Source organism: Hakea prostrata, chromosome 6, assembly GCF_041222555.1.
Source record: "Hakea prostrata isolate BN-2017 chromosome 6, UWA_Hpros_2, whole genome shotgun sequence".
In the NCBI taxonomy this organism is placed as follows: domain Eukaryota; kingdom Viridiplantae; phylum Streptophyta; class Magnoliopsida; order Proteales; family Proteaceae; genus Hakea; species Hakea prostrata.
Window position 1 is genome coordinate 6,368,603 of NC_142605.1, and position 24,010 is coordinate 6,392,612.

The following is a 24,010-nucleotide window of genomic DNA, read 5'->3' on the forward strand; positions in this document are numbered from 1 at the left end:
TCTTCTTGCAGGACTTCGCCCTAATAAAGCTCAAATCGATTCTGGGAGGCACTGCAAGTATAGAAAAGGCAGTATCAGTACGAAAATCCAACAACATACAGAAAAAGGGAAAACCCTAGTTCTCAGACAAATATGAACTACTTACAATACCCATTAAGTGTACCCCAAGTATTACTACTATGAAGTTCACTCAGGGGGAAGAAGAGGAGATTCGTGACATAGACAAAGTAAAAAGCTTACTTGTTCAGATGCTGATTGAAAATATTGTTGGAATACGAAAAGTACGAATGCAGCAAAGGAAGACGGAATGTCGTTTTGTTTGCAAATCTAACTTGCAGATAGCAGGATAAATGAGAAGTACCCTTGAGGGACTTAAATAGCCGTAGATAATGAGGCGATGGTTAAGAGCCAAAGGCAACCAAAGGACCGGATCGAAGAAATGCTTCGAATTCTTCAAAAAGCAAGATCAACGGTCAGAGGAAAGCTACGTGGAACTATGCACCTGATACGAGAATACCTCCAACCATCGCGCCACCACTTAAGTAATATTTGTATTTCCAACTCGTTGGGAGAAGTGAGTGGTATACAAAGGCAGGGAAACGTTGGGACTTCGTAATAAATGAAAGAGCAGTTGGGAATAGATAGAAGCTGAAACATCTCTCCTGAACGCCGCTTCATGATATCCCAAAGGTCATCCCTCGTCAAGGTACAAGAAGTTAAGTGATAATTTATATCATTTATATTTTATTTCCAAGACAAGCTTTTGGATATAGGATGAGGAAATATTAAGGCAATCATTGGAAAAGTTCTATTTTCATTGATTGTGGAGGGTCAAGCTTTACAAAAAAAAAAAAAGGTGACTCCCTAGGACTCTTCCTCATTATCGACTGAGGAGTCTTTCTCAGGATCCTTTTCAGTGGCAGGCTGTGAAGTTTATTCTTGAAGGGGTGGTGAATCAGCAAGATATTCCTCATAATTCGGGTTGACTGGAAAACGATCATCCTCTCTCAAAGCCCAGTCAGGGAAGGCCAACTTAAGCTTCCCAAAGATCTCTTTGTGACACACCTCACGAAAAGGAGTTGTGTCGAAGGAAGGGTTAGATTCGAGGATCTTTTCCCAAACATCATTCTGCCCCACGTGGTAGGCTTGAAGGTTGAAGGCGCCCAACAGGTTAGAAAAAGGAACGCTGTTCAGGTATTTCCGAATGCAATCCCTTCAAAGCTCTGGTTTAATATGTTCGGGCTTGCTAGGAACTGCCATCATCAGTATACGTTCGTTCTCTATGGCTTTAAGCTCAAGACTCTCACCGAACAACGTAGCAGCTTTCTTCTGTTTCCTAGCCTCGCATTCGGCAGCAACAGCACGGGCAACTGAAGAGTCAAGATCCTTTTTCAAGGAATTCATCTCCTCATTGTGCTTCATCTTCAGCTCTTTGGCTGCTGCCTTCAACCGGTCTATTTCAGAATTGGCCTTCGCCAAATTCTCTTCACAAGTCTGCAGCAAGGAGCCATTGCGACCAACTCGGCTCAATGCCTCCATGTGTTGATAAAAGCTCAACACAACATTCCTGAGGACGAGGAGATTATCAGAAGAACTCATAAGAGATTATGAAAAGCAATTGATGAAAAATCAAGAAAGACGGTACCTGGTGGACTGACGAACGAGAGCATCATCTTCCAGGGCTTCAAAGGCCTGACGATCATCAGGCAGAAGACCAAGAGAACTCCATTCTGCAACATTCTCAGGGTCTTGTGTTGCCCTATCAATCTGTGTCAGTGTCCACTGAGGCATGAAGATCCCCTCACAATCTTTATTCTTTTTGGATTTTTTCGGGGCAGAAACATCAACTGAATCATGCTTCCTTTTAGTTCGAGCGGCGGAAGGGATATCTTGTCACGCCCTCCCAGCCGGTACCCTATCTGGCATACCCGAGAGTGTGATCCACAGCCCGAAGATCAAGTATCGAGTGATCAACCTCCCACATAAACAATAACATAATCATGAACAATCATAACAAGAGTGCGGAAGATAAATCATAGATTCAATAATGAAAGAATGAATCATAAACGGATCAGAATAATAGATATAATCAGAGTATCAAACAGATAAGTAAAGTGAAGCAAAAATCCCACTTTACATCCAGCGGAAAAGTAGCTCTAAAGAATAAACTAGACAAAATCTAATCCCAGTAACAAGTACATTGGGTAACTAAATTATTCTCCACTTTATAGACGACATCCTTGTAGGTATAGATCTCATAAATAGCACAAGGACGCTTCCACTCAATGGTCGGACTAAGCATCGTACGGAGCATAACCACTCGCGGGATCTTCAGAGTAATTGTGGTAACCGCAATCACCTTCCCGGAGATATGTCTCTTCGCCTTGCGCTTCTTCATAGGGACCGTCATAGTACTCGGTACTGCAGGATAGTCTAACAACATTGTACAATAAAGGAATGAGTTTCAAAGAAACTCAGTAAGGCAGTTAAAATCCATAATAACATAAATGGCAGGATTCCAGAACAATCATAAATGCAAAATGATATCAGACAAACAATGAATGAATGAATCTAACTCTATGGATGCTGGTCTCTATTGGCAGACATGCTTTAAGTCATAGCACCGTACTTCTTTAGGAAAGTCCACTCACATCCTCAACCATTTAAGATATCTTGGATTCTCTCACGGATCATTTCACCGGTCTTGAGCAGCCGATTGGTAATGGGTCCTTCATCCCTCGGGACAAACCTTGGCAGGGGGTTAAGTCAACACACTCTCTCACAACCATTTGGTATAAGTACTGCGCATGTCGGGGTAAAACCTAGCCAAATGCAAGTCTTCTACTTGGTTACATCAAGTCGATCCAGATACTTCCATTCCTCGTCCCCGACGATCCTTTCCGGTATCCTTCACACTAGAGTCAGCGTATCCTATGGCACCGACCAACTCGGACTACGGACTCATCAACCCTATTGGTTATCCACATATGGTAAACGGGAAGCCCCCCCCCCCCCCCCCCCGGGTTGGTTACCGGTCTTAAGCGCCCGTGAGCCCAAGTCTAATCATATGCAACCCTACCAATAAATGGCCCCCACAATGTGATTCCTGTCCTCTCACGGGTTGGTTACCGGTCTTGAGCGCCCATGAATCCCCATTGCTACCACGGGTCGTTCGGTCTCAATACCCCTCCGATTAGGGTCTGACATAACAGGACATCCTAGCCAAACACTACTAGACAAATCCTAGATATGTCATCCAACAGTTTAGGAAGGTGTCCAGAGGGCATCTCCGGAAACATCCCATAATATTCCCGTAGTAGTCCAAGGACAGAAGTGTCGAAAGGACACCTCTCCTTTCCAAACCATACGTAAGCATACACATGCATCAATTCATATCATCACATATATGGTAACTCCATATATGGAAAGAAATCAGTAATTACAATCACTTGTATAACATTGGTAAGTAAATCATACATGAATCAACTCAATATGAATAAGTAATGCTACTGTAATCAAAGTTATGCAACAGTAGTATGTCATTGTAAGAATCTAATTTAGGAAACATATTAATGATATTCAAATATAGAAACCAGATTCATGCTATCTATGTAATTAAGGAAATAACCATCCTTACCTTTTATAACTCGCAAAGGGATCCTAAGAAATCAAGTAAGATCTTGACAAACTTGAGAAGAAGGTCCTAAACAAGTATATACAACATATTAGGAAAGATCCCTAACAGAAAATATATCAAAACATCCGAAAGCAGACCAATTCCCGAGTTGCTTTGTACTCATTGGTCGAGTGGATTGGTCGAGTGGTCCAGTCGACCAATCAGTCGACCAATGCAAGACGATAAGCCTATAAAATCAGAGTTTTAAGATATGAAATCCGAATTTGGTGGTTCAAAAGGGTACTAATCAAGGGGTAGACTACATCAGTAGTATTCTAACATATAGGGGACTTCAAAACACTAATCAAATCAAGGTATCAAGATCCAAATTAGGAAACAAAAAGTTACCATAATTAACTCAAACATGGATCTTGATGAATTTGAAATAGAAAACAAAGACAAGAACTATAGGAGGATAGATCATTGCTTTCGGTAATGAAAACATGAAAACATGCATAGGTCTTCATGGAATAAGGCTTAGAAGCATAAATCTAAATAAGGAAATAAAACCTACCATATATGTAACTATCATGCATCATGAAGAACACATAGTAAGGTAGAAGAGAACAACTAGAATTCTATGGATTATGGATCATGGAAAGAAAACACAACCATTAACCACTAACATGATCAATGAAAGAAGATCCAAAGAGATCAGAATTCAGATTAGAAGATTATCAGAGATTAAATCATGGTTTGATCATGAATCCTTCAAAAGCTTGCAATGATCATGGTTAAGATCATTGTTCTAGCCTTAAATCCTTAGGATGATCATGAGAACATGTTCAGAGATGTTTGCAACAGAGGATGCAGCATCTCTTCTACTGTCTCAACTCAAAAAGGAAAGAAAAACAAAGATGGAGGAGAAGAAGAGAGAGTAGACATACCTTTTGATGCAAAAAGAAGAGTTCCGACGAAGATCCGTCAAGAAAACACCAAGGATGCAAGAGAGATGACTTGCAGAGGTCTTTGGTTCGTTCCAGAGGGTTTGGAGGCAGCAAATACGAAGTGGACTCGAGGTTGGACTTAAATAGAGCAAGAATCAACCTAATTGCCAAAGACAGCACTCATTGGTCGAGTGGATTGGTCGACTAGCCCAGTCGACCAATCAGTCGACCAATGCTTGACAAGAAGGCCAAAACAGGGAATTGAAGGTCCAGATCAAATCCAATCCTAAAGGGGTTTTGCACACAAGTCAAGTGACTTACCTAATAGGTAGAAATGCCTTCAAACCAAGATAGAGAGCACTCCAAGTCCATCAACTAATTAGATCTTCATCAGGATTCAGTTTCCATAAATAGAACCTCATCATCAACTTTCATGGATTCAAAGCCAGACACCAAGTCCTCTACTGGGATGGCCCAAAGCTGACTTCTTACTTTACTTCGGGTCATCGGACCTACAAATAACAAGGTTTCCGGGTCAAGGTTAGGGCTGGGTTTCACATATCTGGCTCTTCCACCATTGGTTTTTTCCCTCTTCCCGAAGCCTCAACCACTAGCTTCAAGTTCCTAATACCCTTGTAGGAAGGGTCGGGAGAGGGAACATAGGCTACTTGTTCAGCAGTCAAGGCTCGAGGCGACCGTGGCTCAGTCGTCACCACGGCCTTGGCAGCCTTTGCCCGAAGATTTTCAGGGTTCATTCTTGGTGGCGTTGCAAAGAAGGACAAAAATCAGGATTGCAAAAAGGCATATAATTCTTAGAAAATTGAAAGATGGTGGTTAAGAAGCTCACGATGAGCCAGTCCCCAGTACTGAAGGATGGAGTTGTATTCCATCTCATATCCATGTATCTCTTGATACCATGGAATTGATTTGATCTTCCTGACGGCCGTCTTGTCTTCTTTGGATAAGGGAAGGACCCGGTTACTCTCAGAGTATGAAGTATACTGTTTCCAGACGGTCGGGAAGTTGAGATCTGATTGAGGCGCTCGACAGAAAAAATATCGCTTGTGCCATCCTTTGTGATTGGAAGGGCAAGTTCCTTTAGCAAGAATGCTGCCCCTCCAGTTAAGTTCAGTCTTATTGCGCTTGGAAAGCACAACCCAACCAGGAGGATGGGAGATAGAAAGAAGATGAAAATGCACAGAAAGAGCAAGAGAAGGCGTAATGCCAAGTTCAAAGCATAAACCCAAGAAGCCGATGATGAGACGCCAGCTATTGGGAAGGAACATTCCAGGGCAAATGTCCCAGTGATTCAGAATGGCTGCAAACAGAGGATTGAAGAAAGGAAAGCGAACCCCGCTTTCCAGTGCATCTATATATAGGGAAAATTCGCCTGGAAGGGTTGAATCAACCCTCTCATCAGGGTTGGGAGACCTAAGCTGGTAAGAGGAAGGAAAATCAAAACCCTGGATGGCCAAAAGAAGAGTTTCCTCCTTATACGAGGAGGCAACAGAATCAGGTCCACCACTAGATTGAGAAGTTTGTTTTGACTGCCCAGAAGACTTGGCGGTCACCCTAGGAGTCATGGATGGTCCAGACTCAGGAAGGGCAGAAGAAGTCTCAGTTTTTCCTTCTAATCTCTTCTGGTTAACTTTTGCGAAGTCACGCCAGAGAGTAGTTAGGGTTTTATTATCACTATCCGACTGCTTAGAGGGAAGGGAAACAAAGGCCTCGTTACCATTATCACTATTACTGGCGCTGGGGACAAGGGAAGCTTCGGAAGAAACCCTACTGACCTCCATTACTAAAGTCTCACTACGGTACAAAAAGAAAAGAAAAACCTGGAGACAGAAAGTTAACTTTGCAAAGGGATCAGTAAACTTACTGATTCAATGAGGCAAAAAGCTCGAGAACGAGAAGGCGCGAAGGAGACGACGAGGTTTCAAAATTCCAAACAAGAAGAATGAAACCTACAAAGAAAACGAACCGCTTTTAAGCACCCGCACGAGTGTTTGAGGACGTGAACGATCGAGATTAATTCAGCATCGACGATCGAGATTTGAAGATGGTTTGAAAAGTTTGAACTCACGAATCCAAAACAGGCGTTCAAAAACCGTCGCTTGGGTTATGTGAGCCACAATAGTTCGACTGCAAAAGGACGCGTGGCATTGCCCTCACAACGCTTGAGGAAAAAGTGACCACCGCATTAAATGTGACATGACATTTAGTGGGTTATGCAAAGACCATTGCTTGACGAAGAACCTAGTTAAAAACCAAGCCCTCGGGATCGACCGAACGCTTGGTCTGGGGGGCTCGTGATGTGGAGAAAATATGATCGAACTTGGTTCATGCTTGGTTTGACCTTCGACTCCGGTCGGGACGAAAAGAATCGACTTGCTTCTGAGCAAGCTGGGTGCAGGAGATAGCTTGTTGAGGAAGAAAACTAAATCATCCACAAGCACGCCCTAATCCGACTTATGGATTAGGTTAATTACCCTAATGATGGCAGACACAACTTAGCGGCTGTCACTTATCACTATTGAAGGGATAACCATCAAATAACCGTGAGGTTATCCTAGGAGTCCTCTACTAGTTCAAACTAGTAGAAGTCTATCACTCAACGGATCTAACTGTTAGGATCCAACGACTATCCGAAGAAGGCTCAAGTACATCCAACAAAGAAGATTCGAAGGTACACTCTATATAAACATCACCTACCTACAAGGTAAGGGACGGAGATCCATACACACATTTGGACGTAAACACTCAGATGCTTATGATCTAAATCGTATTCCAGTTAATTCATTCCTTAGCTCGTGCTTCTAGCAGAGCCATTTGTGATTAAGTTCATTGACTGACTTAGCCTTCGGAGGTGGACTCCCGACCCCAGCGGTCGGGCCACATCTGACGCTTTATTTTTGCAGGTCATTCTAAGGAGATCTAAGGGCTGAGCAGATTTTGGACGCATCACTACTGTAGTTACCTTATGACAGTAGCACCATGCTTAATTACTTTGTTTATCATGTCTATTTATTCTTGTCATGTACTTATACACTTGATCATGAGATGTTATGACATATCTTTTCTTATGATGATGTATCGTTGACATGTGATATGATGGAAATAAGCATGTGATGGCTTAGGTATAATTTGGGATTGGGGAGTGTCCTATTGACACTTCTGTCCTTGGACATCGGAGGGAATAGTATGGGATGTTCTCCGAAGATGCCCATCGACACTTTCCCGGATTATTGGATGACATACATAGGACTTGTGGAGTGGTGTTTGGCTAGGATGTCTCTGTTATGTCGGACCTGAATCGGAAGGGCATTGAGACCGAACGACCCGTGGAAGCAATGGGGATTTTTGGGCGCTCAAGACCGGTAACCAACTCGTGAGAGGACATGAATCACATTGTGGGGGCCATTTATTGGTAGGGTTGCAAATGGATAGACTTGGGCTCACGGGTGCTCAAGACCGGTAACCAACCCGTGAGAGGACGTGAGAGCTTCCCGTCTACTATTTGTGGATGACCAATAGGGTTGATGAGTCCGTAGTCTGAGTTGGTTGGAGCCATAGGATACGTGACTCTAGTGTGAAGGATACCGGAAAGGATCCCGAGATATCTTAAATGGTTGAGGAGAAATGGAAGTATCCGGATCTGAGTTGACATGACTGAGTAGATGACTTGCATTGGGCTAGGCTTTACTGTGACAATGGTGATCTGAGAGAGTGGTGACCAAATCCCCAGCCATGGTTTTTGACGAGGACTTTACCCAACTACCTCGGCAGACCCAATATACCTTAAATGGTTGAGGGGGAGTGACAAACGACCCAAAGAAGTATGATGCTATGACTTAAAGCATGTTTACCATAGAGACCAGCATTCATAGAGTTAGAATCATACTTGCATCATGTGTTTCATATCATATTGCATCATGTTATGACTTGTATCATATGGCTTATGTATTATGGAATAACTACCTTGCTGAGTTCTTTTGAACTCACTCCTTTTTGCAACATCTTTTGTTAGACTTTCCTACAAGTACTACTACTGTTGACTATAATGGTCAACACTTTGAAGACCAAGCTGGTGACTCATACAATACTGGTTACAGCGACTACGTTGGTGAAAACTATCAGTTCGAGACTGATATTTGTTAGGAGCAGATTCGGCTTTGTCTAGTTTCTTATGATTATCTTATTGAGGAAACATTGTATAAGTTAGAAGAAACTGTAACTTAGTTGCTTACCTTTTTCTTTCCCTTCTTTTGAGAACTGGTTGTAACCTTTACTTTTATTCTATCTACCTTCCGCTGTTATTGTAGAATGGGTTTTCCCTTTTATTTCATACTTTGACTATTTATTCTATTGGTATCATTTTCTGCACTTTGATGTTCTTTGTGATCCTTTTGAGATCCTTTCTTGACTTTTATTATTAAATTACTTGAAAACTATGATATGTTCTTGATTTTGATTAAGTTATTGTGCTAAGTGGATATGATTGTTCCTAAACTTGATCTTTTGGGTTGTGGATCACTCCCCTGAGTAATCCAGATAAGGTACCCCCTGGTTGGATTTTTGCTAGATGTGACACTTCCGAATCAGGTTTGATATAACGGGGGTATTCCTAACCAAACACTGTTAGACAAGCCCTAGGTATGACAATCAATAATTCGGGAAAGTGTCAAAGGGCACCATTGGAAACATCCCATACTATTCCCACTGATGTCCAAGGACAGAAATGTCGAAAGGACACTTCCCAATCCCAAATCATACCTATTCAATCACATTCTCAAATCAGTCACAACATACATAACCGATATCTCATCATACAGAAAGATACACATAAACATGATCAATCACATATGTAATTGATAAGAATAAGTATTCACAATCAAAAGAATACATGAACATGATGCTATTGCAGTCAATGTACTTACATCAGTAATAGAATAATAAGAAAATACATTTATGGTAGTGAATCTAAGAGAATCCAATAATAGAAACTAAGATTCATGCAATCTATGTAATTATGGAAATAACTGTCCTTAACTTAAATAGCTTTAATGAATATCCAAAGATCAAAGAGAGAGGTTCCAAACTTAGCAAATAAACCCTAAACATTCATAGATACATCATTAGGAAAGTGGCCTAAAAGATCGAAGATCAAACGAATCAAATCGAGAAAAAAACAGAGCTACTGACTTGCTTGGTCGATTGGGTGGTAGCTTGGTCCAGTCGACCACCTGAGCCAGTACGAAGCAAAAATGTGAATTTTGATCCGAAACTCAATCTACAAGATCCGAAACTCTACGAAACTTGGAGGAAACCTCTAGAACAGTATTCTAACACTAAAGTAGTATAGCTTAGCCACTAACAATGATAAAAAACACTACTTACTAATTTGAAATCATGACTCTCTAATTTGGTAAAAATCCCTAGTTTTTGATGAAAATATACTATGAATCCAAAGGAAAACTAAAGAAGATCAGATCTCATTCTAGTAGATGACAAGCAAGAGATCATACATGAAAACATCATGCAAAACAGATCTATCATGCTTAAGAAATCGAATCTAGAGAGTGATCATGGTTTCATGAGGGTTTTACAAGGATCATGGCGAAGATCAATGTAAATGTCATAAAACCTTAAGAATGGAAGGAGATCTATGAAGTGATGGTTGCTAACAGAGAATGTAGCATCACCTTCATAGTCTCATCACAGAGATTAAGACGTAGTAAGAATAAATCACAACACAGAAGAGATCACTAACCTTTGATTGAAGAATCGGAGATGAGAGGCTTGAGATCTTGCATAAGTTCTTCGAATTCACCAAAGAAAGGCTTTGAGAGAGTCTTCCCACGTTCTCTAAGAGTTTTGGAAGCAGAGGATACTAAGAAATACGAAGTTCACTTAAATATAGAGCAAAAAACCCTAAACAGAAGATTTTCTCAGATTTCTAGCTCTGTTGGTCGATTGGTTGGTCGATTGGCCCAATCGACCACCCAGTCGACCAAGCCGTAGTATAGAGAAATGCCTTCGAATCATGTCCAACTATACTTCAAGTCCATCAACTTGACTCATCTTCAACAAAGTGCAGTTTCCTTTCTAGTTCTGAACAAGCTTCCAAGTATGGAACACCATCGTCAACTTCCATGGGTTATGGGTCAAACACCATGTCTTCCACTGAGATGGCCCATAGTTGGCTTCTTCCTTTACTTCGGGTCTTTGGACCTACAAACAATAGGGTTTCCGGGTCAAGGTCAGGGTTAGGATAGGACTGGATTTCACAGGTACCGTCAGTGGGAGATGGAGATAGCTTCCACGAAGCCTCTTGTGGATGCTTGGAATGCGCTTATAGCACTCATTGATGGCTGAAGGAGGTAGATTGCCAGAAATTTTGAGGATCGTTTGGAGAAGAACTGGAGAACCTCCTTTCTTATTATTCATGAAAAGCACTACTTAGCTTTAGAGAAAGAAACTAGAAAGAAGATAATTTAGTTTATTTTGATTGCTTCTGCTGAACTCGATATTTCTTTTGAACATTGATTCTTATTTGATTCTTTTATTGGAGTATTTTGACACGGCCCAATTTGTTATGGGCCTAATGATATAATATTAATGGGCCATACATGGTCTAGCCCAACTTAGCTAAAGTTACTAATGGGCTACACTTAGCCCACATTCTAGAAAGGAGGGAGATTCTAGAGGAATCTACATCTTGAAAGTATCTTGTCTCTAGAAATATCCCTAAAAATATCTGACCCACTAGAATGTTCTTAACCATTAGATTATAGACACTTGTACAAAATCATAACCATTCATTGTATCCTACCTCACCTATAAATAGGGGAGGGACTCATTTGTACAAAGCATCAAGTAAGTAAGCAATACAAGTTCTCTCAAGGTTCTCTTTGAAGCTCCAAGCTTTCTTCTACTCTCTCTAGTTGGGTTTTAGGTTGACTTTGTGCATGTAAGTGCTAAGTGCCGGCACGGTTGGCTTAGTCAAAAAAACTAAGGCCGTGACAATTGGACTCCTGTAATTCCTTGATTAATTTTTTTGAAGTTGTTTTTGCTCTTGATTATCTATTTCTTGCATTTATTATTATTGATGGGTAAGACCGTGGATCCTATGACGGATCGCACCCACGGGTTGTCAGGCGGGTAACCAAGACCAGCGGGTGGGGTGCGACAATACTGGTTGTGGGGGATGTGACATATACTACTGTAATGACCTAATCTTTGATCCTCAATCTTAAAGTGAATCCCCATTCACTCTATTCTTTCGTAGAGAACACGGTGTGATTTCGATATTAAGCCTAGTATAAACTTCATGATCTTAATTCTACTTGTGTTGTTTGAACCCTAGCCTATGCTAGATCTATTCTTAAGTGAATTTTCAACCATGATCTACTATTTTCTTATCTCTAGAATGAATGCCCATTCATGCTAGTCTATCCTTAAAATGTACGGATCAATTTTGGATTAAACCTATTATGTGATCTGATAGATTTCTATTCCAATGACCATGTTAGATGCTTAGATCATTCTAGATAGTCTAAATATACTATTTTAGAGTTTTCCTATTAATTTCGAAGTGTTCCGAACTCGAATGAAGAGTTTCCTACCAAAACTGGGGTTTGCTGTACATACACAGCAGGCTTGGTCGCCTCAAGCTACCAAGCCCAAACGATCAAAGGGGTCTGTGACTGCAACTTTGCTCTGTTTTGTCTCTGTTTCAACTCCGATCATTAGGGTTTGATCCTTGTGTTATATACTTGAATGATTTAACTACTGTTATTAATTATATTTATTGTTTTGATGGAACTCGTATGAATGATTTAACTACTATTTAGGACTTAATCATTATTGTTATACATTTGCAATTACAGTATAATATTCATGATGTGATTTACATGCTTATATTGAATGTGAATGGACTTTGATATGATAATTGTGGAATCATATTGTGATGTGATTGCCTAGGTTGTGGTTGTGGAATGGAGAATGTCCTTTTGGCATTTTTGTCATTGGACACTAGTGGAGGTGGTATGAGACGCATTCCTGTGGTGCCATAACTACTGGTTGACATACCTAGGTTTTGTCTAGATGAGTTTGGCTAGGAAACCATGTCATATATGACCCTATCGAAAGGGGTATTGAGGCAGAGTGACCCGTGGTAGCAATGGGGATTTGTGGGCACTTTAGATCGGTATCCAACCCATGAGAGGACACAAATCACATTGTGGGGGCCATTTATTGGTGGGGTTGCACATAATAAACTTGGGCTCGTGGGCACCCAAGAATGCGAGAGGCATGAGGGGACATGAGAGCTTCCCGTTTATTATATGTGGATGACCAATAGGGTTAAGAGTCTACGTAGCCTAGAGGGACACGGTGACTTTAAGGGGAAGGATACTGGAAAGGATCACGAGAGGTGAGGAGTGGAAATACCGACTCTAAAGTAGACGTGACTCAAGAGATGACGTGCATTGGGCTAGGTATATCCCTGATATGCGCCAATACTCAGACCAATGGTGGAGTGAGAAAGTGATGACCTAAACTCCAACCATGGAAAGTCCGAGAGGGATGCCCTAACCCAATTACAGCGGAGAACCTAAGAGACAGAGATTGTTGAGGGAAGAGTGAATGAGACTGCTCTAAGGAGCATGGTGATTTATCTTAATGCGTGTCTGCCAATAGAGACCATCATATATGGAGTTAGAAGCATACTTGCATACTGTTTCATATCATTTGCACTTATGTCTTGTTAATGTTCTTGAGATTGTGACTGTTATAATTGGAAATTGTGATTGAACTACTTCCTGAATTCTTTTGAGCTCGCCCTTTGGGGAACATGTTTTCTTTAGAATGTGTTTTAGGAACATATGATTGTGAGATCCGAACTACGAGGCCACGGCGTGTGACTCGTATGGTTTTCAAGATATTGGCGATTACGAGCATCACAGTGAAGTATACCCGTGTGATGTCGGAGCGTAGTTGAATTAGCCGGATCTTAGAGCTAGAGTGTTCCGTGCTGGAGACAGAGACATTTGAGTCTAGATATTGTTTGATGGATATAGATACTCATTATGTTTAGTTTTAGAATGACTCTTAGTTTCCTTTATTTAATTCATTTGTAGTACTTTAGAGATTTGATCTACCTTCCGCATTGATTTTAGAGTTTATTTTTGCTATACTCTATACTCTGATTTTGTTTTATTCCGCACTTCGATAATTCCTTGTAATATTTTTGAGATTAATTCTTGATTATTTCCTTATAATAGTTAAACAATGACTTGTTCTTGCTCTTGATTATATTATTGTGTTATGTCGGTATATGTGTGAAATCCCCCGGATTTCTAACCCGTTAGCCCATGATTTCAGGACCACGAACCCGGGCCTCAAGTCAGCGACAACTATGGACCATTTAAGTCGAGCCTGAAGGTTCGGAAGAGGACCCGATGATCGTGGATGAACCTAGTGATGATTTGATAACTCTTATGGAGTTTAAAAGAAAAGAGAAGATTAATCACAATAGTGTTAAAAATGATTTTGGCATGTTCGTAGATCGGCGATGGAGAACCAATTGATGCAAATAAGGTGTCTAGTCGAAGATTGTCAAAAATCCAAAAATCATAGAATTTGGAGTTCGTTCGGAGGTCCAACCATGGACCGGTCGGTTGGGCCGGTTGGGTGAACCAACCCCCCACCCCATTTTCTGTTTCTGGGGCAAAAACGGAAGTCCGGGTTTTTAAGCCCTATTTTATGTTTTAACTCACCCATAAAAGCATTTCTTTATGCTAGAATGAGGTTGAGGCTGCAGGAAGAGGAGAAACCAAGAAGAAAAGCGGTTACCATCATTCTGAAGGCGTTTTGTGACTCAAATCTTTGCGAAAACACTAGGAAAGGTTAGATTTCTTTAATCTTTCTTTTAGTCACAGTTTTGGGAGTATTTTCTCTCCTTTCTTTTTGAGGGATCTTGGAAGGGAAGCATATTAGGTTCATTGCTCATTCCTCAATTTAATGTCCCTTTCTAGTATAAGAATTAATGGTGCGATCCCTTGCTAAGGTTGATGCATTTTGACCCTCCGAGTCACCCATGAGTGATTTAGGATAGCTAATTTGGGGTTTTTTAATCTAGATTAAATTGGACCAAATTGAGGACACCCTTATGATCTTTCTATTGGCAATTATATTTCCCCAAGGTTTCGTTTTGTTTCGACTTCAATTCAAGGGTGAAATTATAACTTTTAGCCCATTTAGCTTAAAAAAGAGAGTTAGAACCTAGTTTTCTGTTTGGGTTCTTATGGGAATATTTTGAGATATTTTTCTAAACCCATATTAACTTTTATTTTATTTTTTGTTAATCCTCTTGCATGATTGGGTTAAATTATCCTTTTGTTACCTTCTTGTGGGAAGGAATTACTGATCTTTGGAGAAAGGAATCTAGTTGGAAGGTGACGAATAACTAACCACATTATATTTAATTAATTGATGTTATTTTATGTCTTTTGTTAAATATGAATTGTTGTAATTTCTGTTTATCTTACTATAATTAAGTGTGACTTTGCACGAAAGGAAGGTAAAACTATTACTTATGATGTTGCTCTTTGCCTTTAAATCTATTATTGTAGTTACGACATGGAATGTAAATGTATGTGAAGGGAGAGGGGGAATATTATTATTCTCTCTACCTTGTATTTTCCACTAGGTTTGTGGGTTTGCCCATCACCCTAATAACCTTATGTGGTGCTATTAAACCCTATTGCATGATTTATAGGTGTAGAAGTGTTGGGCTAGGAATCCATATGAGTACTACTACCCTTCCAGTAGGGGTATTGAAGTCGGTTAACCTGTGATGCTAGTGGCTGAGTCCTGTATATCGAGTAGACCCACTATCATTATAGAGAGGTAGGGTTGCATATAATAGATAAGGGCTCCTGAATGCTCAAGACCGGTAACCAACCCGTGAGAGGACATGGAGAGCATCCTGTCCATTATATGTGGATGACCATTGGGTTATGGAATGGGATCCAACAGATGCCTCCCATTGAAGATTTCATTCATAGGTGGGAAGATGTTGAACCAACAAAGCACTAGGCGTGAGAGGAGATATCTGAACCATATGTAGTGTGAGACTGTATGACTTTGCACCGGGCTTAAGGTTATCCCTGACATGCACCAAATCTTATACCAATGGTGATGTGAGAGAGTAGTGACTTGATCCCCAACCATGGCTCGATGTGACATTACCCAACAGCCGCGGATTTGAAATCTAGCCCTAGCCTAACCCTGAACCTGACCCAGAATCCTTGATGTTTGTAGGTCCGAAGACCCGGAGTGGAGGAAGAAGACAATTGTGGGTCCTCTCGGTAGAAGACACGATGTTTGATTCCGAGCCCATGGACATATATGGTGGTGCCCCTTACTTGGATGCACTGTTAGTGTTTGGTGAGAAGCTGCACCTTAAAGAGGGGGAGATTAGTTGAAGTACCTAATGCACTTCCGGACTTGATTCGAAGGTAATACTCTGACCTAGACTTGTTGAATTTGAGTTGATATGGCCTTCCAAATCCCTGATCTAAGTTACTGTCATTGTTTGGTCGACTGGGCCAATCGACCAGCCAGTCGACCAGTTGGTTATTAAATATGAAAATTGTGATTTTTGGATTATTTTATTGCCTACATAAGGGAACCTTGTAGTTAGAACCCTATTCTATTCCTTTAGCCTCCTGAGAACGTGGAGAGAGCCTCCTAAGACCTCTCCTTGGTAGTGGTGAAGTATTCTATCAAAAATCATTGTCTCTCTACTCAAATTTCTTCTACAAGGTATGTATTCTCTATTCTCTCTCTAATCTACTCTCACCTCTTTTCTTTCTTGCTGTTGAGACCATGAAGATGGTGTTGCAACCTTGCAACCACCTCTTCTTTGTTTCTCTCCTTGCATTTGTATAAGCCCCTCTCATTCTACCCATGCTATGCTCTCTATATTGATTATTAACCTTGCATTATCATGATTTTCTTCATAGCAACATGATTTCATATCCTAAACTGATTTCTGTAGTATGCTAAATCTGATTTCTTGTTAGTAATTGATTCTAATCTATTGCTTATTGTTCCCTTAATTGATTCCCTAATCTTCCTTGCATTTGCAATTGATTTCATTAAAGAACATGATGTTTAGCATTTAGAACCTAGGGTTTCAAATTTGGGATTCTTTATTAAGACCATTGATTGATGTTAAATCTTTGCTAGATAGTCTTCATTTACTCTTCCTAACATTCCTTTCAAATTTCGGAGTGATCCGAGTCCCGGAAGCTAGGTTTCGGATAAAAAATCTCATTTCAGCCCCGACACTGTTCACTTGGTCGACTGCTTGGTCGACTGAGTCAGTCAACTAGCCAGTCGACCAGCTGAACACAACTTTGATGTATTTGCCCGATTTGATCCGTTTGACCTCCGATTTGCTTGATTCTTTTTCTGATATTGCATATATGATTGTCTAGGGTGCAAGTACTAAACTTGGGACTATTCTAATTGATCTTTGGATTATCTTCAATTAGATTTAAGGTAAGGACGATTATTATCATATTTACACGGATTATGTGAATCTTGTCTCTATGTTGGAAACTTAGTAGATTCACTTTACTTGTTATATTCTTAACATCATATGACTGCTGTATGTACTTCAAGACAATAGTACCATGTTATATTTCCTTTTGGTTATCATGATCATTTATTCTTGTTAATTACATCGGTGATTGATCATGTTACATTATATATCTTTTCATATATGAAATATCATTTGTTGTATGATATGATGGAATTGAGAATGTGATTGGATAAGTATGATTTGACATTTTTGTCCTTGGACATCGGAGGGAATATTATGGGATGTTTCCGATGATGCCCATTGACACTTTCCCGGATTATTGGATGTCATACATAGGACTTGTCTAGTGGTGTTGGCTAGGATGTGTCACATCCCACCCTAAATCCACCAAGGGGGTACCCTATCTGGATTACCCGGGGGAGTGAATCACGGTCCCGCCGATCAAGTTTAGGAACGATCACAGTCACTTAGCACAATAACATAATCAAAAGCAAGAACAATTCTTTGTATTCAAATAATTTAATAATAAAAGTCAAGGAAATATATTAGGAGGATCACAAAGAACATCGAGTGCCAGAAAAGATACCAATAAAATAAATGATCAACATGTGGAAATGAGGTGGAAATTCCCTCTTCAACATTGGCAGAAGGTAGATCGAATAAAATTAAGGGTTACAACCGGTTCCCAAAATGACAAGGGAACAAACTAAACTACGGTCTCGACAATTCAAATAAAAAAGTTAAAAAGGGAATGAGGCGATATCCCATCCCTAACATATAAGTGCAAAACTGAACTGCTCCAGATAAGTCCCAATCTCGGACTACTAGTCTTTATCAACTTGTACACCGTGACCAGTGGGGTACAAGTCATCAACTTGGTCTTTAGAGTGTTGATTGTCAAAGTCGATAATAGTAGAACCTGCAATAGAGTTTAACAAAAGATGTTGCAAAAATGAGTGAGTTCAAAAGAACTCAGCAAGGTAGTTATTCCATAAAAACATAAGCCATATGATACAAACCATAACATGATGCAATATGATATGACACATGATGCAAGTATGATTCTAACTCTATGAATGCTAGTCTTTAGTAGACATGCTTTAAGTTATAGCACCATACTTCTTTAGATAAGTCTCAGTCACTCAATCACCGGGCAGAATTGGGTCCAGCATCCCTCTCGGACAATCCATGGCTAGGGTTTCGGTCATTGCTCTCTCACATCACCATTTGGTCTAAGTATTGGCGCATGTCACGGTAAAGCCTAGCCCAATGCAAGTCATCTACTTAGTCATATCATGTCAGATCCAGATACGTCCATTCCTCCCATCCCGGGATCCTTTCCGGTATCCTTCACACTAGAGTCACGGATATTACCCACCAGACTCATCAACCCTATTGGTCATCCACAAATAGTAGACGGGAAGCTCTCACGTCCCCTCAAGGATATGACCCACCGATCCTCAAGCGCTTGTGAGCCCAAGTCTATCCATTTTTAACCCTACCAATAAATGGCTCCCACAATGTGATTCATGACCTCTCACAAATCATTTCACCGGTCTTGAGTGCCCACAAATTCCCACTTCTACCACAGGTCGTTCGGTCTCAATGCCCTTCCGATTCAGGTTTGATACGACAGGGACATCCTAGCCAAACAACTAGACAATCCTATGTATGTCATCCAATAACCCGGGAGAGTGTCGATAGGCATCTTCGGAGAACATCCCATACTATTCCCTCCGATGCCCAAGGATAGAAGCGTCAATAGGACACTCCCCAATCCCAAGTTATACCTAAGCAATCACATACTCAAGTCCATCATATCACATACATTTGATACATCATCATGATAGAAGTTAAATCATAACATCGAAGTGATCCATCATATATACAAGTAGCAAGAATAACAAATCATTATAACAAGAGTATATGAAATCACAATACTACTATTCTAAAACATGTATAGCAGTCCTATGATATTCAAAAGTAATTAAGAGGCTATGTTCACTAAGTTATGAGCATCAATACATAAGCACATAGCCTATGTATTTATGGCGATAATCATCTTTACCTTAAGTTGAGTTGATGACGATCCAAGAGTCACAAAGGAATGATCCAATAATAGTGTTAGGACCCTAAACAAACATAAATAAGAGATTAGAGAAGAAATAAGGAAGATCGGAGGTCAAACGGGTCAAAATGAAGCAAGGTTGCTGTCAGCAACATGTTTGGTCGATGCCCTTTGGTTGATGGGATCGACCAAAAGTGGTTTCGGACAGCAAGTTGGATGTTGGTGATTTGGTTCGAAATCGGTCTTCCGGGGCTCGGATCGATCCGAAACTTGGAGGGATGATTAATAACAATGTAAGAACACTACCTAGCAAGTATTATCATAATCCAATGGTCCAAATGAAAACCCCCAATTTGAGGTCCTATGTTCTATAGACAAGAATCCTAGCATTCATGAGAAATCGATGTAATTGAAAGGGAAGCTAGAGAATTAGTTGGGGAATGGGTTAGGAACAAGATTACAATCATTTGCAAGCCTAAAATTAGACTAATCATACTCCACATTTTAGTCTAATATAAGAAATCAAGTTGCTAAGCAAGGAATCATGATAATGCATATGCAAGGATTAAGATGCAAGTGAGGCATAGCAAGAATGAAGGAAAATCAATGTAAATGGGAAGAGACCTTCATGGCAAGGTGTTTGCAACGTTGCAGCACCTTGGCCATGGTCTCATCAGTAAAAAGAAGAAGAGAAGTGTCACATCCACCCAGCCGGTACCCTATCTGGCATACCCGGGATGTGATCCACAGCCCCGAAGATCCATAGTTCAGAGACCACATCAGCCACATCGACAATAACGTAATAATGAACAATCAATATTAAGCTACAATCAATAAAATAGAATTTAGGAATAAGATATCATGGATAATCAGAGTGCGGAAATAAATATCAAATCAGATAATTTAAGAAGGCAGTGGGCGGAATCCACTCCTTCACCATGCGGAAGTGAGGTAAAAAATCTAGTTAAGTACAAGTCTCAAGTTATGAAGATAAGTTAAAGTTATTACAATTCTTCTAAGTTCAACTGTCACAGAAAGAAGGGGTAACTACTCATAAGTCTCCTCCAAAATGGATATGTCCTCTTCAAAGGTGAGGACCATGGAGATCCAACATGACTGCTCCCATACAACTCCAGGGCTAACCCTGGTACGCCGGGTGATCTTCTTCGGTATGGTCACCGAAGTCTTCAATATAGCTAGCCTCCGGATAGTAGTATGAGGTATCCGGCTCTGCCTCAGGGAGGGAGCCATCAGAGTAATCACCTGAAGAATAGCCTAACAAAATATTGCAACAGAAAAGGAATGAGTTCAAAAGAACTCAGCAAGGAAGTTATTCCATCACACATAAACCACAAGATAATCATAACATGATGCAGATGATATGAAGCATATAATGCAATATAATTTTACTCTAAGTATGCTGGTCATCTATGGTAGACATGCTTTAAGTCATAGCACCATACTTCTTTAGGTAGTCTCAGTCACTCATCACCGGGGGAAATTGGGTCCTACATCCCTCTCGGACAAATCCATGGTTGGGGGTTTCGGTCACCACTCTCTCACATCACCGTTTGGTCTAAGTATTGGCGCATGTCAAGGTATAGCCTAGCCCAATGCAAGTCATCTAATTAATCATTTCATGTTAGTTCCAGATACGTCCATTCCTCCCCTCTCAGGATCCTTTCCGGTATCCTTCACACTAGAGTCACGGATATTACTCACCGGACTCATCAACCTTATTGGTCATCCACAAATGGTAAACAGGAAGCTCTCATGTCCCTCTCACGTCCCTCTCACGGATCATTTCACCGGTCTTGAGTGCCCGTGAGCCCAAGTCTAGCCATTTGCAACCCTACCAATACATGGCCCCTTTCGGGTAACCGTAATGCAATTTATGTCCTCTCACGGAGTGGGTACCGGTCTTGAGCGCCCACAATCCACACTACTACCACGGGTTGTTCGGTCTCAATGCCCTTCCGAATCGGGTCTGATATGATAGGGACATCCTAGCCATACATCTAGACAAGTCCTACGTATGTCATTCAATAACCTGGGAAGCGTCGATGGACACCTTCGGAGAACATCCCATACTATTCCCTCCGATGTCCAAGGACAGAAGCACCAGTAGGGTACCCCTCAATCCCAAGTTATACTTAAGCAATCACATGCCCAAGTTCATCATATCAGTTCACAAGATACAACATCATAATAAACATTAAATTCATGATATTGACATAAGTCATCATATATTGAAATTGATAAACATGATAAGACATTGAAAAATCATAATGTAAACACAAAGCTACTGTTGAAAGACATATGTAGCAAGTCTAACATGATAAGAATATGAAATAGAAACTATATTTACTAAGTTAGGGATACCAAGTCAAAATTTCATATCTTAGGTGATTATATCGATAACTATCCTTACCTTGAATTGGAGAAGAGAATGGTCCAAGATCACAAGCAAGTGGCCCAAATAGCCTAAAGTCCTAAACAAGCATATATGAAAGGTTAGAGAAGAAATTAGAACAATTGGAGATCAAACGAATCAGAACTAGGCAAAAGTTGTTGACAGTAACTCTATCAGTCACGCCCTCCCAGCCGGTACCCTATCTGGCATACCCGAGAGTGTGATCCACAGCCCGAAGATCAGGTATCGAGTGATCAACCTCCCACATAAACAATAACATAATCATGAACAACCATAACAAGAGTGCGGAAGATAAATCATAGATCCAATAATGAAAGAATGAATCATAAACGAATCGGAATAATAGATATAATCAGAGTATCAAACAGATAAGTAAAGTGAAGCAAAAATCCCACTTTACATCCAGCGGAAAAGTAGCTCGAAAGAATAAACTAGATAAAAGCTAATCCCAGTAGCAAGTACATTGGGTAACTAAATTATTCTCCACTTTGTAGACGACATCCTTGTAGGTGTAGATCTCATAAATAGCACAAGGACGCTTCCACTCAATGGTCGGACTAAGCATCGTACGGAGCATAACCACCCGTGGGATCTTCGAGTAATTGTGGTAACCGCAATCACCTTCCCCGGAGATATGTCTCTTCGCCTTGCGCTTCCTCATAGGGACCGTCATAGTATTCCGTACTGCAGGATAGTCTAACAACATTGTACAATAAAGGAATGAGTTTCAAAGAAACCCAAAGAAGGCGCTTAAAATCCATAATAACATAAATGGCAGGATTCCAGAACAAACATAAATGCAAAATGATATGAGACAAACAATGAATGAATGAATCTAACTCTATGTATGCTGGTCTCTATTGGCAGACATGCTTTAAGTCATAGCACCGTACTTCCTTAGGAAAGTCCACTCACATCCTCAACCATTTAAGATATCTTGGATTCCCTCCAACCATTTAAGATATCTCGGGCGACCGATTGGTAATGGGTCCTTCATCCCTCAGGACAAACCTTGGCAGGGGGTTAAGTCAACACACTCTCTCACAACCATTTGGTATAAGTACTGGCGCATGTCAGGGTAAAACCTAGCCAAATGCAAGTCTTCTACTTGGTTACATCAAGTCAGATCCAGATACTTCCATTCCTCGTCCCTGACGATCCTTTCCGGTATCCTTCACACTAGAGTCAGCGTATCCTATGGCACCGACCAACTCGGACTACGGACTCATCAACCCTATTGGTTATCCACATATGGTAAACGGGAAGCTCTCACGTCCTCTCACGGGTTGGTTACCGGTCTTAAGCGCCCGTGAGCCCAAGTCTAACCATATGCAACCCTACCAATAAATGGCCCCCACAATGTGATTCCTGTCCTCTCACGGGTTGGTTACCGGTCTTGAGCGCCCATGAATCCCCATTGCTACCACGGGTCGTTCGGTCTCAATACCCCTCCGATTAGGGTTTGACATAACAGGACATCCTAGCCAAACACTACTAGACAATCCTATATATGTCATCCAACAGTTTAGGAAGGTGTCCAGAGGGCATCTCCGGAAACATCCCATAATATTTCCGTAGTAGTCCAAGGACAGAAGTGTCAAAAGGACACCTCTCCTTTCCAAACCATACGTAAGCATACACATGCATCAATTCATATCATCACATATATGGTAACTCCATATATGGAAAGAAATCAATATTTACAATCATTTGTATAACATTGGTAAGTAAATCATACATGAATCAATTCAATATGAATAAGTAATGCTACTGTAATCAAAGTTATGCAACAGTAGTATATCATTGTAAGAATCTAATTTAGGAAACATATTAATGATATTCAAATATAGAAAACTAGATTCATGCTATCTATGTAATTAAGGAAATAACCATCCTTACCTTTTATATCTCGCAAAGAATCCTAAGAAATCAAGTAAGATCTTGGCAAACTTGAGAAGAAGGTCCTAAACAAGTATATACAACATATTAGGAAAGATCCCTAACAGAATATATATCAAAACATCCGAAACAGACCAATTCTGGAGTTGCTGTACTCATTGGTCGAGTGGATTGGTCGAGTGGTCCAGTCGACCAATCAGTCGACCAATGCAGACAGTAGCTTATAAAATCAGAGTTTTGAGATATGAAATCCGAATTTGGTGGTTCAAAAGGGTACTAATCAAGGGGTAGACTACATCAGTAGTATTCTAACATATAGGGGACCTCAAAACACTAATCAAATCAAGGTATCAAGATCCAAATTAGGAAACAAAAAGTTACCATAAATAAATCAAACATGGATCTTGATGAATTTTGAAATAGAAAACAA